Source organism: Lissotriton helveticus, chromosome 7 (assembly GCF_964261635.1).
Source record: "Lissotriton helveticus chromosome 7, aLisHel1.1, whole genome shotgun sequence".
Classification (NCBI taxonomy): domain Eukaryota; kingdom Metazoa; phylum Chordata; class Amphibia; order Caudata; family Salamandridae; genus Lissotriton; species Lissotriton helveticus.
In genome coordinates, this window is record NC_136068.1 from 138,115,642 (window position 1) to 138,129,079 (window position 13,438).

The 13,438-nt window shown below is 47.1% G+C and overlaps 1 protein-coding gene across 2 annotated transcripts in view; it reads left to right on the top strand.

The window, feature by feature from the left end:
- The first annotated feature begins 2,034 nt into the window (after positions 1-2,034).
- MYLK2 (myosin light chain kinase 2) overlaps positions 2,035-13,438 on the top strand; it is a 158,764-nt gene continuing 147,360 nt past the window's right edge. The window contains exon 1 of one of the 2 annotated variants that reach the window (XM_078651759.1): positions 2,035-2,055. The gene's annotated coding sequence lies outside the window, so the exon portion shown is untranslated. Of the gene's footprint in view, positions 2,056-2,635; positions 2,899-13,438 lie in introns of those variants that run through there. The other variant, XM_078651758.1, reaches the window with a different exon arrangement.

Genomic DNA, 13,438 nt, shown 5'->3' on the forward strand with positions numbered 1-13,438 from the left:
CTCTCTCCCCTGGAGCATAGTCTCTTGACTTGTATCCTTTCACTGCTCACGTTAAGGGAACTACTGTTTTTTCCTTTTTGCTTAAGCACTCCTTGGGAATGCCTGTGTTTTCCAGCTAACTCCCTTATGTACTTCTCTTCCCAGTGTGCTTCTCTCCCACGTGCTCTGTGTTGCTCTCACCCATGTGTTTCTCCCTTTGCCCCATGTTTTCTCCCTCGTGCGCTTCTTCCCCTTCCCTCCTTGTTGCACCCTCCCTTGTGTGCTCTTCTTCTGTCCCTCACCTGACCTGCTCTTCCATTGCCTTCCTTTCTAACAGCGTCCACCCTCCCCAATAATCCTTTTTTGGGGGGCAAGGTGTTGTGCTGTGCAGCTAATTGGCCGGCCCTTCAGTTTTATAAATAAAAGCACTTTTGTGCTACCTTATTTTTATATTTTTTATTTACTGACCCATCTCAGGTAGGTAAATAAAAAACAACAAGAAGCCTACATCCTGTGCATGCATCATTATGCATGCATGAGCCTACAAGATGGCACAGCCACCAGTATCCATGGAATCACACATTTTCCCTTTTACTCCTGCTGTACAGCATAAACAAAAGTCATTGGCAGAGCCAATCAGTCTCAAAGGTTAAACTTGTTGGGTTTGCTGATGCTTGTTGTCTTTGGAGGCCAGTCGGTCGAATACCAACATTTCTTAGGGGCACATTATAATAGAAAAGCTAAGCTAAGAGAGAATATGGGAGCGTTTACTCAGTGCTTACAATGAAAATACAAGCACTGACAAAACCCATAGATCTGTTTTTAATGTGCCAGCACATGTAAACACAGACACTCACAAATACAGTTTACATGTGTTGCATGCACAAATGGAGTTTCTCCAATTTAAGCCTGTCCTGTTGGCTTTGCCAATGCTGGAAAAAAGTAGTAAAAAGGAGTTTGTGTAGGATGCATGTAAGAGATATACAATTTAATGTGATAGCAGCATAATTGAGTATACTTTTCAGAAGTAAAATAGTTATTCATGCATTCCAATGGAAGGCCTTCTTGGAGGAGAGAAGGGTACGCCAAATAGCCAATAGCATGAGGTGAGAGGAATACTTCCTTCAGTTGAGCCAGAGACCACTCTATGTATATTTTCAAGATTTGGCAACAAAATACCCCCAGAGAAAGCTGTGAGGTCAAGCCAGACCTAAAAAAAGAGTGGCTGGTGAGTTCACCAATACCAAGCAGTTTAATTAGACTGAGAAGAACGATTATGGTTACGAGATGACCCGGTGTCATTCTGGCACAACTTTTCTAGCCCTGGGCTTTCCTTTTACAAGTCACTGATTCCACTGGTGTCACTTGAATTTCACTAAGACTACAACACCCAGACTGCAATGGTTTGCTGAATGAGCACACACAACTGCAAACCGTGTGTTTCAATTCACAAAGTCATCTGCAAACCTTATGCATTAGAGCCAACATTGAACGATAAATGTATAACCCAAGCCAGTGGGCAGCGGAGCAAAAAGGAACACAGGTGTAGCTGCTAAGAGCCCCCCCCCCCCCTTCCCCCTCATTCCTCCCTCCACCCCCGTTAGGCCAGTCCGGGCTGTTTTAGACAACATCACCTAGCATTCTTAACCTTCTTGTCGGGTTTTAAATAAGTGATCAAACAGTGCAGAAGGAGAGTGAGGTTCAGAAAGAAGAGAATGTGACGCACCCCCAGAGATATCCATATCTCACGGATAATCGTTGGCCGTGGGTTGAATGGTGCCCTCTGAAAGGTTGGGGTGGGGGCTCCCTGAATGGTTGCCCTATCCCTACTTGCAGGAGCATTCGATACGCCCTTAGGAATACAATGTAGTCATGTACATTGGGTCAGGTGGATGCTGAATATACCTGTATGTGTACAGACGTACAAAGCTTTGTTGTTCAACAACTTTGAGTAGCAGTTTTCATACCCACCACATAGGGGCGCTAGGTGCCACTGAATTGGAATTGTTGAGAGAGCGAGAGAGAGAGAAACGGGGGATAGACTAGTGAGCGGTGGCGGACTTGAGGCATCAACAGGTTGGTAATAGGCAGTGAAAGGGGCTCACTGGGTGGACATGGTCGTCTCTGTCTCTCTCTGCCACCATCATCTGTGCATGTACTAGGCGCCAGAGCCATCCCTCTGGAAGCTGCTGCCTGTGGGCCGCGGACTCTGCCCTGTAGCAGCTCCTGCTTCTACACCGCTATTATTCCCCGGAGGTCCCACCTGCTCCGGCTTGTCACGGTTGCTCCACCCGGGGTCCCCCGGCTGGCACCGACCTGTCCTGACGCAATGCCCGGATGGATGGATGGCCTGGAAGCGGCTACGGCAAATTCCAAGGCGCCCACCCCGGAGGACGGAAATAACTCGGGCTCAGGACTCCCTGTTCCGGGAGGCTTTCTTGGCACCACTGGGCAAAACCGTCTTTCCCTGTGGGGGTTGGGGGGGGGGGGCATGGCTGGCTGCCATTAACAGAGGAGCCATGGAAGGCACCGGGGAACAAATGGGCAAAGTGAAGGACAAAGTTACAATCCAGCTCTCTACCCTCCCGAGAGAAGGCAGAGGGGGCGATGACGGGGGCTGAGCTGGGGAGGGAGGGTGGCTGTCCTCATTTTTTCACCCTGATAAATTGACATCTTAAAGAGCGCAAGAAGAATGGAGTGGGCTGGTAACCGAATCCAGCAATGACAGGTGCTCCGGGAGGCAAAACAAACTGCAGGCTCTGTGTGTACGCAACCCGTGCCCCCTCCCCGCCGCAGAAGTATACCCCAGCAGGGCTCAGTTACCACCAGACCAGGGGCCCTGGCACCGACCCTGCCCGTCAGTACCGACCCACGGCAGAGCTGGAGGCGGCACGGCGCGCGCGGAACCACGGATAACAGGTAACATTCGGCGGGCACCATGCGGCCCATGTGTTACTACCCGTGTGCATGAGGAATGTCGGGACACATTCTGCAGGTGTTTGGGGAACACCAGGTAACAGGGAGGAATTCCAGGTAACAGGGAGGTGCTGTGTGGGCACATTTTTTTAATGTAGCACAACCCGAGCTTGGGGACCAGGTTGAGTCATGTGCACAGCAACGAGTGGCCCTCAAAACTACGCCATGCAGGGGTGTAGCTATCCATAGTGCAGCGAGTGCAGTGACACCAGGGCCGGCCCACATGTCTGATAGGCTCACTGCACTCTAGCCATAGTTCTTTTAACCGCGAGTTGGGGCACTCATGTTAAGGATTTTAGGGACCTTGTTTGGAACAACTTTGAATTTTACGGTGCCCGGTTTTTGCCCTTTCAAGCCGGATGTTGCCTAACAATATTGAAGTATGGGGCCCTGGGCAATTACCCTGTTGCCTTAAAACATCTCTGGCGTGGGGCTAGTTTACTCGGTGGCTTTGGGGCCCATAGCACTGGTTGCACCACTGATACTATAAGAGGAGGGTAGTGGGGGTAGCAATGGATCTTCTCGATGAGGATCTCCTTTGAAAGATGGGTCTTCAGCAACTTTCTGAGCGGCGAGAGTGATGGTCTGGGCTTGAGATGCACGTGGCTGCAGTCGTTTCCTACTTGATCTTTCTTGCATTTCTTGATTTGAAGTCTCGCGATGTTAAGACTCCCTGTGTTTCCCACTGAGGTGGTTTGTTCTCAGCCGAGTATGCTGGTTGTTGCTGGCTGCTGTGTTGGTGGTGCAGCAGATCTTGGGTTTGAGGATGAATTGAAAGGGCAGCCAGTGCTGGTGGGTCCATGTGGGTCCATGTGAAAAGAATATAGTTCTATTTCTTCTGTCCTCGGACTCAAGCAGCGTTTGTAGGATGCTCCTCAGTGGAGTCAGGGATGCAGGGGAGTACCACGTTGAAGCATCCACAAGGGAACTTTCCAGAGCCGCAGAGCTTGGTCTGAAGTCTGATTAGGGGAGGCAGGGTTTGATTGCTTGGTAGCAGTGAGACCTGACACCAGTTGTCATGATTTGTGTGTCTTTGGATGAACGTTCCAGTACTTAACTTGTAAAATAGATAAGTGCACAAGACAAAATAGAAACTTCCTGATGCAAGTTTGCCGAATACCCAGGCTCACAACTCTTGATTCCACCTCATGCCTTTTCTTCCTGTCTCTTTATCTCTATCTGGTAGGCTCTTTTTAATCAGAGTCCCCCAAAATGTGGGTTGTGGCTAGGGGTGCCACCTTTCACAAAGTAAAATACCGGCCACTTGTTCATGTTTTGATATTCTCCGAGCGGCCAGGAGCAATAATTAGAATTAGAATTCCTGTAAAATCATTTTGGTTGGTTCTTAACATGGTCATTTGGCATGTTTGTTTTCATATTCGTTTAGAAACAGATTAGACACTTGTAAAATACGACTGATTTGATTTTTTTGTGCTTGCTGTTTTAAATCTACTTTGGAAAGAGTTATAAATACGAGCTTCTGCTCATTTTCACAACATTATTTTCTTGTAAGTTATTTTTATTCTTTTCCATATGAACCATAACAAAAAAACACAAAAAGGACAGTATACCGGTCCGATCTGTTGAAGAACTTGGTCTCTCGCATACAGGCAACAGGATATACAAACACATAATACAGTGCACATGTTCATGTGCGAAACAGTTGCTTGGAGCAATCCACCCATTTGCCCCAAATTTCGTTATGTTTCTCAGGACAGCCAGGGGTTCTGTAAACCATTTCTTTAGCCACTGCCCAGTAGTCCTTGCCCCGGAGCCATTCCGCCATCGTGGCGGGCACAGATGCATGTCGATTTCTGGCAATGTCTCTTATGGCAACCAAGCATCTAATGCTGTGAAATAATTTGTTCCCATTCATCCCATCCCAACCTTCATGAATACCCAGTAAAGTTCTGCTGGCGTCAGGTTCCATTGCGAAGCCCAGAATGCTTTGCAAAGTGGCGTGAACCCTCGTCCACACAGGTACATTTGCGGCCATTCCTAGTTCATATGAAACAAGGCTCCCTTCTCCAACCCACAGCGAGTATAGATGACTGTCTGAGTTTTGTTCATTTTGAACAATTTCTCTGGAGTGTAATAGATGCACAACAATATTACTGCCCCTGACTTGCAAATACTGGTAATGATGGTGAAATACAGACCAGGTGACAACCCTAACTGTGGCCCACCACCTGCAAACACCAGCACAAACTAAGCACCAGAGAGGTCACTTTCGATGACGGATTAGGCACCTGTATAGAGCTATGGGGAACATTTCAAGTTTCAAGAATTGGAGCCTTTCCAAGGTCTGGGCTTTCCTAGTAGTTTTGTCACTGAGTATGGATTAGGCTTCAGTAGAATTCAGCCTGATGAGAGTGCTTTACATATGGGGAGTTCATGAATCATTGGATGTTGGCCATGGAGGCCTTCAGACAGAGTTGTGGCTTTTCATTGTTTTGGTGGATCTTGTTGCCATGGTGGTGAGAAGACCCAGAGAGGCTCCATGTTGACATTGAGGACAACCAGGGGATAGGATGGATTTCTGAGGTCCTAAACATATAACTGCTAGACGCTAAGATTTGGGACGTGAACACTGTAATAGCTGGCATTTAAATGTAAAGAAACCAAGCCGAAGGAAAATGGGATCCATAAATTCCATTTGTGTTGTCAGAATATTGAATTTGTGTTGCCGCTGTCCATAAATTTAGTTAATTCCAGGTAATATGCTCCATATTTGGGTTATTTTGGGCAGTACTGTTTCCACGGTAATCCATATACCATAAAAGGTGTGATACCTTTATCTTTTCCCAGTTTTCATCCTTTCTCTCTCGCCCTATCTCTCCGCCTTCCCTATCTCTCTCAAGCAAACACATATTCTCCCTGCTTCTCTTTCACTCCTGCCTCTCTCCTTTTTCCACATCTCTCATTCATTGTCTTCACCCCATCCCATCACATGCTTACTCAGTGTTTTCCACAAATAATCTATTAATACCCAATCTGAATATACTGAAGTCTTCCAAGTGTACCCTAAATTTATATGATTAAATATAAAAATAACCAAAAGTTTAAAAGTGTAAGTTTAAAGGAAAATCTGTTTTAGATGGGAAAGATATACTCATTCTAAATAAGGTAGGGTAGACCGGAAAAAACGTTTGTTATTCTCCACGTCCAAGTTTTCTATTTTCTGGCTTAGGGCAGACATTTCTGGAGGAAGTGCTAATTCATTCGTTGGTGGATTTTGCCAGTAGAATTTCCTTCGCTATTTAATTAGTAGCTGCAACTCTGTTGAGAGATTCTCCAACATGGAGAGAGGGGACAGTTTAAATGGTAAAGTCAAGTCAAAACAACCTTTATTCTGCCAAGAAGACAAAAACCTCAAAAATTAGCACATACAATTAAATATCATCATATAAAACAATCAACAAAATATAAAAGGTATCTTACACCAACTTTATAAAACATTTAAAAATCTAAATACAGGTATAAAAAATAAAAAATACAGGGGCATATTATCAAGAACGGCGATAAAATTATCGCCGCTTTAGCAGCAGGAAACCGCCGCTAAAGCGGCGATGATGGGCTTGATAATATGCCCTTGTGAATTCCCATAGCAGCCCAGGATAACACCAGAACCTGGGCTGCTATGGGAATTCACAAGGACATATTATCAAGCCCATTATCGCAGCTTTAGCTGCAGTTTCCTGCCGCTAAAGCGGACAATAATTTTATCGGCGTTCTTGATAATATTCCCCAATGTACTTTTTACGTTGTGCATCTGTTCCTAATATTAAAAGCAAATCTTATAAAATTTAGTACAGAATGACACAGGGCTCGGGAAGTCTAAGATTGCAGGTATATAAGCCCTTCTTTGTGCGTTCTAACTTTGGAATTACGAATGGCTGGGGCTGAAAAGTATGTCTTGGTTCTAAGTACAATGTGCAAAATAAAATAAAGTGGCTTGTGCTCTGAATAGCGATACCATCGCAACAACAAGGCAGCAAGTCCCTGCTCCAAACCTCTGCTATAGGGAAGGCAAATTTAAAGTGCAATTTCTCTAAACGGAGACTTGTCAGCCAATATCGATGAGTTGGATTCTCTACCCAGCATAGTTAGTGCTCTATGCTGTTTGTTGTGTAGACAGCGACATACCTAATAACAGATACTTTAGCCTGGCAAGGTCCAGGGTGAGTGTTTGTACAATGAGTAAGATAGCACTTTTTTATAAGCGATTTATGGTCACGCCTGATACAGGATGGATTGTCATACCGGTCTGTCAGACCCAGTAAGTATAAAGTATTTTTAATACAGAACAGCCAGGGAATCTGTTTCGCTTTGTCTAATGACTGACAAAACATCTATTAACAGCAAGTTCAGGTGTGAACCAAATGTTTGCCCAGAGCAATAACAGGGCCAGGCCAATCAGATCGTTCATAAAGGTCAGCCCCAATTCTTCATGACAGATTCAATTCGGTATATTGGCTGGGACTGAGAACAGTCTTCAAGGACTGTTTTCTGCTCTTTGCAGGGGACCAACTTTACAGTTGCCCCACAATCCAGTACTGTAAATGGCAACCAAGATGCATTTGCTCTTAAAACGAACCATCATTTCTTTAAGTGGTTTATGTTGTAAATATGGGCAAATCTAAAAATAGCATCTGAATTTCTGTTGAGGGATTGAAGTCTTTCCGTCAAAAAGGACGACTAGCTCAGCGTTTTATTAAAGGCGATACCAAAATAATGTACATTTTTTACTTTCCCTAAAATGTGGTCTCCCATCCTAAAAGTTTTCATCCTAGTCTTTGGTCGTCCACAAGTCATTTCAAAAGGCTTGGAAAAGTTAACTTGAAGGTCTAGCCCCTGCGTATATATAACAGGAAAAGACCTAATAAGATTTGGAGGCCATTTGCTGTGCGGGCAATCTCTGCGACATCATCCGTGTACAGCATAATGGGCTCCAACTCATTCCACATTTGCGCCAAGTCCTTTCCATTTTCAACCAAAAAGGGACTTATCCCATTTAAATAGATAAGAGAAAGGAAAGGAGCCAAAATGCAGCCCTGTCTAACACCCGTGTAGACTCAACAACTGGGGAGCATTCACCTGAGGAATCGTAACACACCTGCACTGAAAGTTCAAGATAGAGCCGGTGAATCAATAATAATAGTTCCGGTTCAACACCCATCCCCCTCATTATGTCCCACAGTTTGTCACGATTCACTAAATCTAAAGCGCTCGATAGATCTATGAAAACCAAATAGATGGATTTATTCTTGGCCTTCGTATACTTACCCAAAATTTAAAAAAGATTTATGCATTACTCTATCGTCCCTATGGTGCAGTCATACCTCATGGCCATTTATGCTTGAGAAGAAAATTACTTCTTGCTGTGGGCCCTTAGCAGGCAGACCACTGGCATACCCAAGGCATGTAGGACACGGTCTGCAAAGCAAACAATGCCATGCATCATGGCAGGCTATTTTAATGGCAGCCAATCAGATCTGCCACCACTCCCATGCTGTGAACCAGAGGTGTTACAGGTTTACTAAATGTTGTGTAACTTCAGAAATCTAACCTCTGGATCCGATGTGCTTGTTCATATGTTGTAATGTTCTTTCGATTAGCATTTATGATACATTACTACTGTTGCAGAGCAAGTTTATAAATATGTGTATACCTATGCGTATCGTAATGTAAATTATAATTCTAAACTATATTTTGTACAGCTGTTCACTAGCCTTAAATCTGAGCTATACACAATACATCCACAGTAATACATGAATAACATGATGCTACAGCATGTAGTTATTGGCAACAATATCCACAAAGTGGACAACTGGAACCACTACCTGTAAATTGCCCTCTTTCCTCCAGAGTTCCATACAATAATGCTTTATGGTGAGACTTACAGGATTGCTAACAGTTTAACACAGACCTTTATGCCACTGATAGTATCATAGACTGTCAAATATTTTGCTAATTTTCTGCCACCTCAAGTGGTTCCCCTATCTGATTCAGGATTATATGTACACATGCTTTGTTAAATCAGAGAAATCACTAAAACTAGGACAGTGTATGAACTGAGGTAGCCCATCTCATTTATTACTAGTCCATATCTCTGCTTTCCATGTCTGTGTCAGCCAGTTTCAGTCTCAAACCCATGCTCACTAGCTCTATACATGATCACTGGCTGCCTCTATGGTTTCTCAATGTGAGCAGATATTGTTATGGGCAGCTTTTGTATAGCAGCCAGTAGTGTTCGGTTGTGTGTCTGTATCTATGTCTCCCGGTAAGTTTTATTTTTACATTTACTTAGGGCCAGATGTAGAAAGCATTTTTACCGGTCGCCAACTTCCCAATTTGCAGAGTCGGGCCATCTGCAACCGGGAAAATGCTTTTTCAAATGTACAAATGCGATTCAGTAACTTATTGCCAAATCACATTTTGCATTTGCAATTCTGTATTTGAAAGAGATGTGTTTAGAGCACCCCTTCCAAAATACCGAATTGGTATGGTATGTATTACTGTTTTGCAACCGAATTATGGTCGGAAAACAGTAATACTTTACCACCAGTTTAAAACTGGTGGTAACCTATACACAAAGGGCAAGAGGTCCTCAAGGGATCCCTTTCCCTTTGCAAATGTAAATAAAAATATTTTTTAAGACACTGCCTGCCTCTTAAAAAATAAACTTCGAGGTTTCGTTTTTTTCTGTTTAAATGCATCTAATTTTCCTTTAAGGAAAATGGGTTGCATTAAAACAAAAAAAAGATTGCTTTATGAAAAAGCAATTACAGACATGGTGTTCTCCTGATCTCAACAGGACCCCATCCCTGTGATGGCTGTGATTCCTAATGGTTCGCAAACTGCGACCTACGTCATTAATATTCATGAGGTAGGTACATTTGCGACCCCCAAGGAATCTTTAAATGAAACTCAATGAGTTTCATACATTAGGAATACCGATTCAAAGAAAATCGCAATTGGGATATCGGTATTCCTAATGTACCTACACCTGTCCTCAAGTACTTTCTCCCTTTTTTCTCTTTTTCCCACTCTTTCTTCCTCTTTGTCAGTCTCCATCCATCTCTGTGTCCTATCGAGTTGAGCATAGAAAATATAGACATACTTGCCTGTTAATATTTCTTTTTTAGGTCGAGCATTCGAGACCTCCTGTATACTTTAGTATACCTCTTGCTTACTTCACTAACCGCTTGCCGCTTCTAACACTGACGCCATTTTGGGGAAGCCCCCCCGGCCAGGCCACGCCCCCTCTGCACCAGGCCACGCCCCCCTAGCCTTTATAGCGCGCTCTAAACACCGCACAGCCAGACAGCACGAACTCCTGAGGCAGAAAGCCGGGAGCAACGAAGGTTTTTAATTGTATTCCTGTGTTTTACTCGTGATTGCATTTGCACTTTACCTCACGCTCTTGCCACATCATCCTCCCGCGCAGCCGATCTTAACGCTGCTGCGGGGCCGCTTCTAACACCGACGCCATTTCGGGGAAGACCCCCCGGCCAGGCCACACCCCCTCTGCGCCAGGCCACGCCCCATAGCCTTTATAGCGCGCTCTAAACACCGCACAGCCAGACAGCACGAACTCCTGAGGCAGAAAGCCGGGAGCAACGAAGGTTTTTAATTGTATTCCTGTGTTTTACTCGTGATTGCATTTGCACTTTACCTCACGCTCTTGCCACATCATCCTCCCGCGCAGCCGATCTTAACGCTGCTGCGGGGCCGCTTCTAACACCGACGCCATTTCGGGGAAGACCCCCCGGCCAGGCCACACCCCCTCTGCGCCAGGCCACGCCCCCATAGCCTTTATAGCGCGCTCTAAACACCGCGCAGCCAGACAGCACGAACTCCTGAGGCGGAAAGCCGGGAGCAACGAAGGTTTTTAATTGTATTCCTGTGTTTTACTTGTGATTGCATTTGCACTTTACCTCACGCTCTTGCCACATCATCCTCCCGCGCAGCCGATCTTAACGCTGCTGCGGGGCCGCTTCTAACACCAACGCCATTTCGGGGAAGCCCCCCCCCGGCCAGGCCACGCCCCCTCTGCGCCAGGCCATGCCCCCCCAGCCTTTATAGCGCGCTCTAAACACCGCGCAGCCAGACAGCACGAACTCCTGAGGCGGAAAGCCGGGAGCAACGAAGGTTTTTAATTGTATTCCTGTGTTTTACTTGTGATTGCATTTGCACTTTACCTCACGCTCTTGCCACATCATCCTCCCGCGCAGCCGATCTTAACGCTGCTGCGGGGCCGCTTCTAACACCGACGTCATTTCGGGGAAGCCCCCCCGGCCAGGTAACGCCCCCTCTGCGCCAGGCCACGCCCCCTGCCCTTTATAGCGCGCTCTAAACACCGCGCAGCCAGACAGCACGAACTCCTGAGGCGGAAAGCCGGGAGCAACGAAGGTTTTTAATTGTATTCCTGTGTTTTACTTGTGATTGCATTTGCACTTTACCTCATGCTCTTGCCACATCATCCTCCCGCGCAGCCGATCTTAACGCTGCTGCGGGGCCGCTTCTTACACTGACGCCATTTCGGGGAAGCTCCCCCTGGCCAGGCCACGCCCCCTCTGCGCCAGGCCACGCCCCCCTAGCCTTTATAGCGCGCTCTAAACACCGCGCAGCCAGACAGCACGAACTCCTGAGGCGGAAAGCCGGGAGCAACAAAGGTTTTTAATTGTATTCCTGTGTTTTACTTGTGATTGCATTTGCACTTTACCTCACGCTCTTGCCACATCATCCTCCCGCGCAGCCGATCTTAACGCTGCTGCGGAGCCGCTTCTAACACCGACGCCATTTCGGGGAAGCCCCCCCGGCCAGGCCACGCCCCCTAGCCTTTATAGCGCGCTCTAAACACCGCGCAGCCAGACAGCACGAACTCCTGAGGCGGAAAGCCGGGAGCAACGAAGGTTTTTAATTGTATTCCTGTGTTTTACTTGTGATTGCATTTGCACTTTACCTCACGCTCTTGCCACATCATCCTCCCGGGCAGCCGATCTTAACGCTGCTGCGGGGCCGCTTCTAACACCGACGCCATTTCGGGGAAGCCCCCCCGGCCAGGCCACGCCCCCCTAGCCTTTATAGTACGCTCTAAACACCGCGCAGCCATACAGCACGAACTCCTGAGGCGGAAAGCCGGGAGCAACGAAGGTTTTTAATTGTATTCCTGTGTTTTACTTGTGATTGCATTTGCACTTTACCTCACGCTCTTGCCACATCATCCTCCCGCGCAGCCGATCTTAACGCTGCTGCGGGGCCGCTTCTAACACCGACGCCATTTCGGAGAAGCCCCCCCGCCCAGGCCATGCCCCCTCTGCGCCAGGCCACGCCCCCCTAGCCTTTATAGCGCGCTCTAAACACCGCGCAGCCAGACAGCACGAACTCCTGAGGCGGAAAGCCGGGAGCAACAAAGGTTTTTAATTGTATTCCTGTGTTTTACTTGTGATTGCATTTGCACTTTACCTCACGCTCTTGCCACATCATCCTCCCGCGCAGCCGATCTTAACGCTGCTGCGGGGCCGCTTATAACACCGACGCCATTTCGGGGAAGCCCCCCCCCGGCCAGGCCACGCCCCCTCTGCACCAGGTCACGCCCCTTTCATTTTCCTACTTAAGTCATGTGCCTCTCCCGGCCGCGCAGCGGACGGGCGCAGCGGGCGCGCCGGTGGCGCGCAAAAGGCAAGCCCGTCTGCGCCCGTCCGCGATCGGGCGCGGTCCAGGGCCGGACCCTATGTCCATCAGGTGGGACACATACGGTGGAGCAGGCAGGAGCTGTTGGCTTTTCGCAATACTACTGCCAACACATGCTTACATACGATGAGAGTGGAGGATAATATAGCCTGTGAACATTGCCACTTCTCCTATGATCTAGGTAGAAAGGTGGCATCGGGAGACCTTACCCTGGCCTGTGGTCTTCTCAACGTACGTTCCCTGCGGAAGCACAGACTAGACCTTTATGACCTACTCACTGAGAAACAGTGAGATCTTTTGTTTCTCACTGAGACATGGCTGGATGAAGGCTCTACCCCTGATGCTTAGAAGCACTACCGGAGGGCTATACTATGCTTAGGCAGGATAGACCCAATGGTAGAGGAGGGGGTATCGCCATTATAGCTAAGCAAAGCCTATGATGTCAACTGGATACTTCCCCCATTTTAGATAGTGAGGCGGGGAACTTCACCATCAAAGTAAAAGAAGACTGTACGTTGAAGGGCTTCCTTATCTATAGACCCCCAGGCCCTATGGCCCGGTTTGGGGAGAGTCTAGTAGAAGGCATTATGGAGGCTGCGCTGCGTAGAGACAAAATCTTGGTACTGGGGGATCTTAATCTACATCTGAATAACCCCACAGACAACGCTACCAAGGACCTCTGCCAGGCGCTAGGAACCCTCCAACTGAATCAGATAGTAGGTGGTCCCACTCACCAGCTGGGACATTTGTTAGACCCCATATTTGTCAACTGGGGGGATGTAGA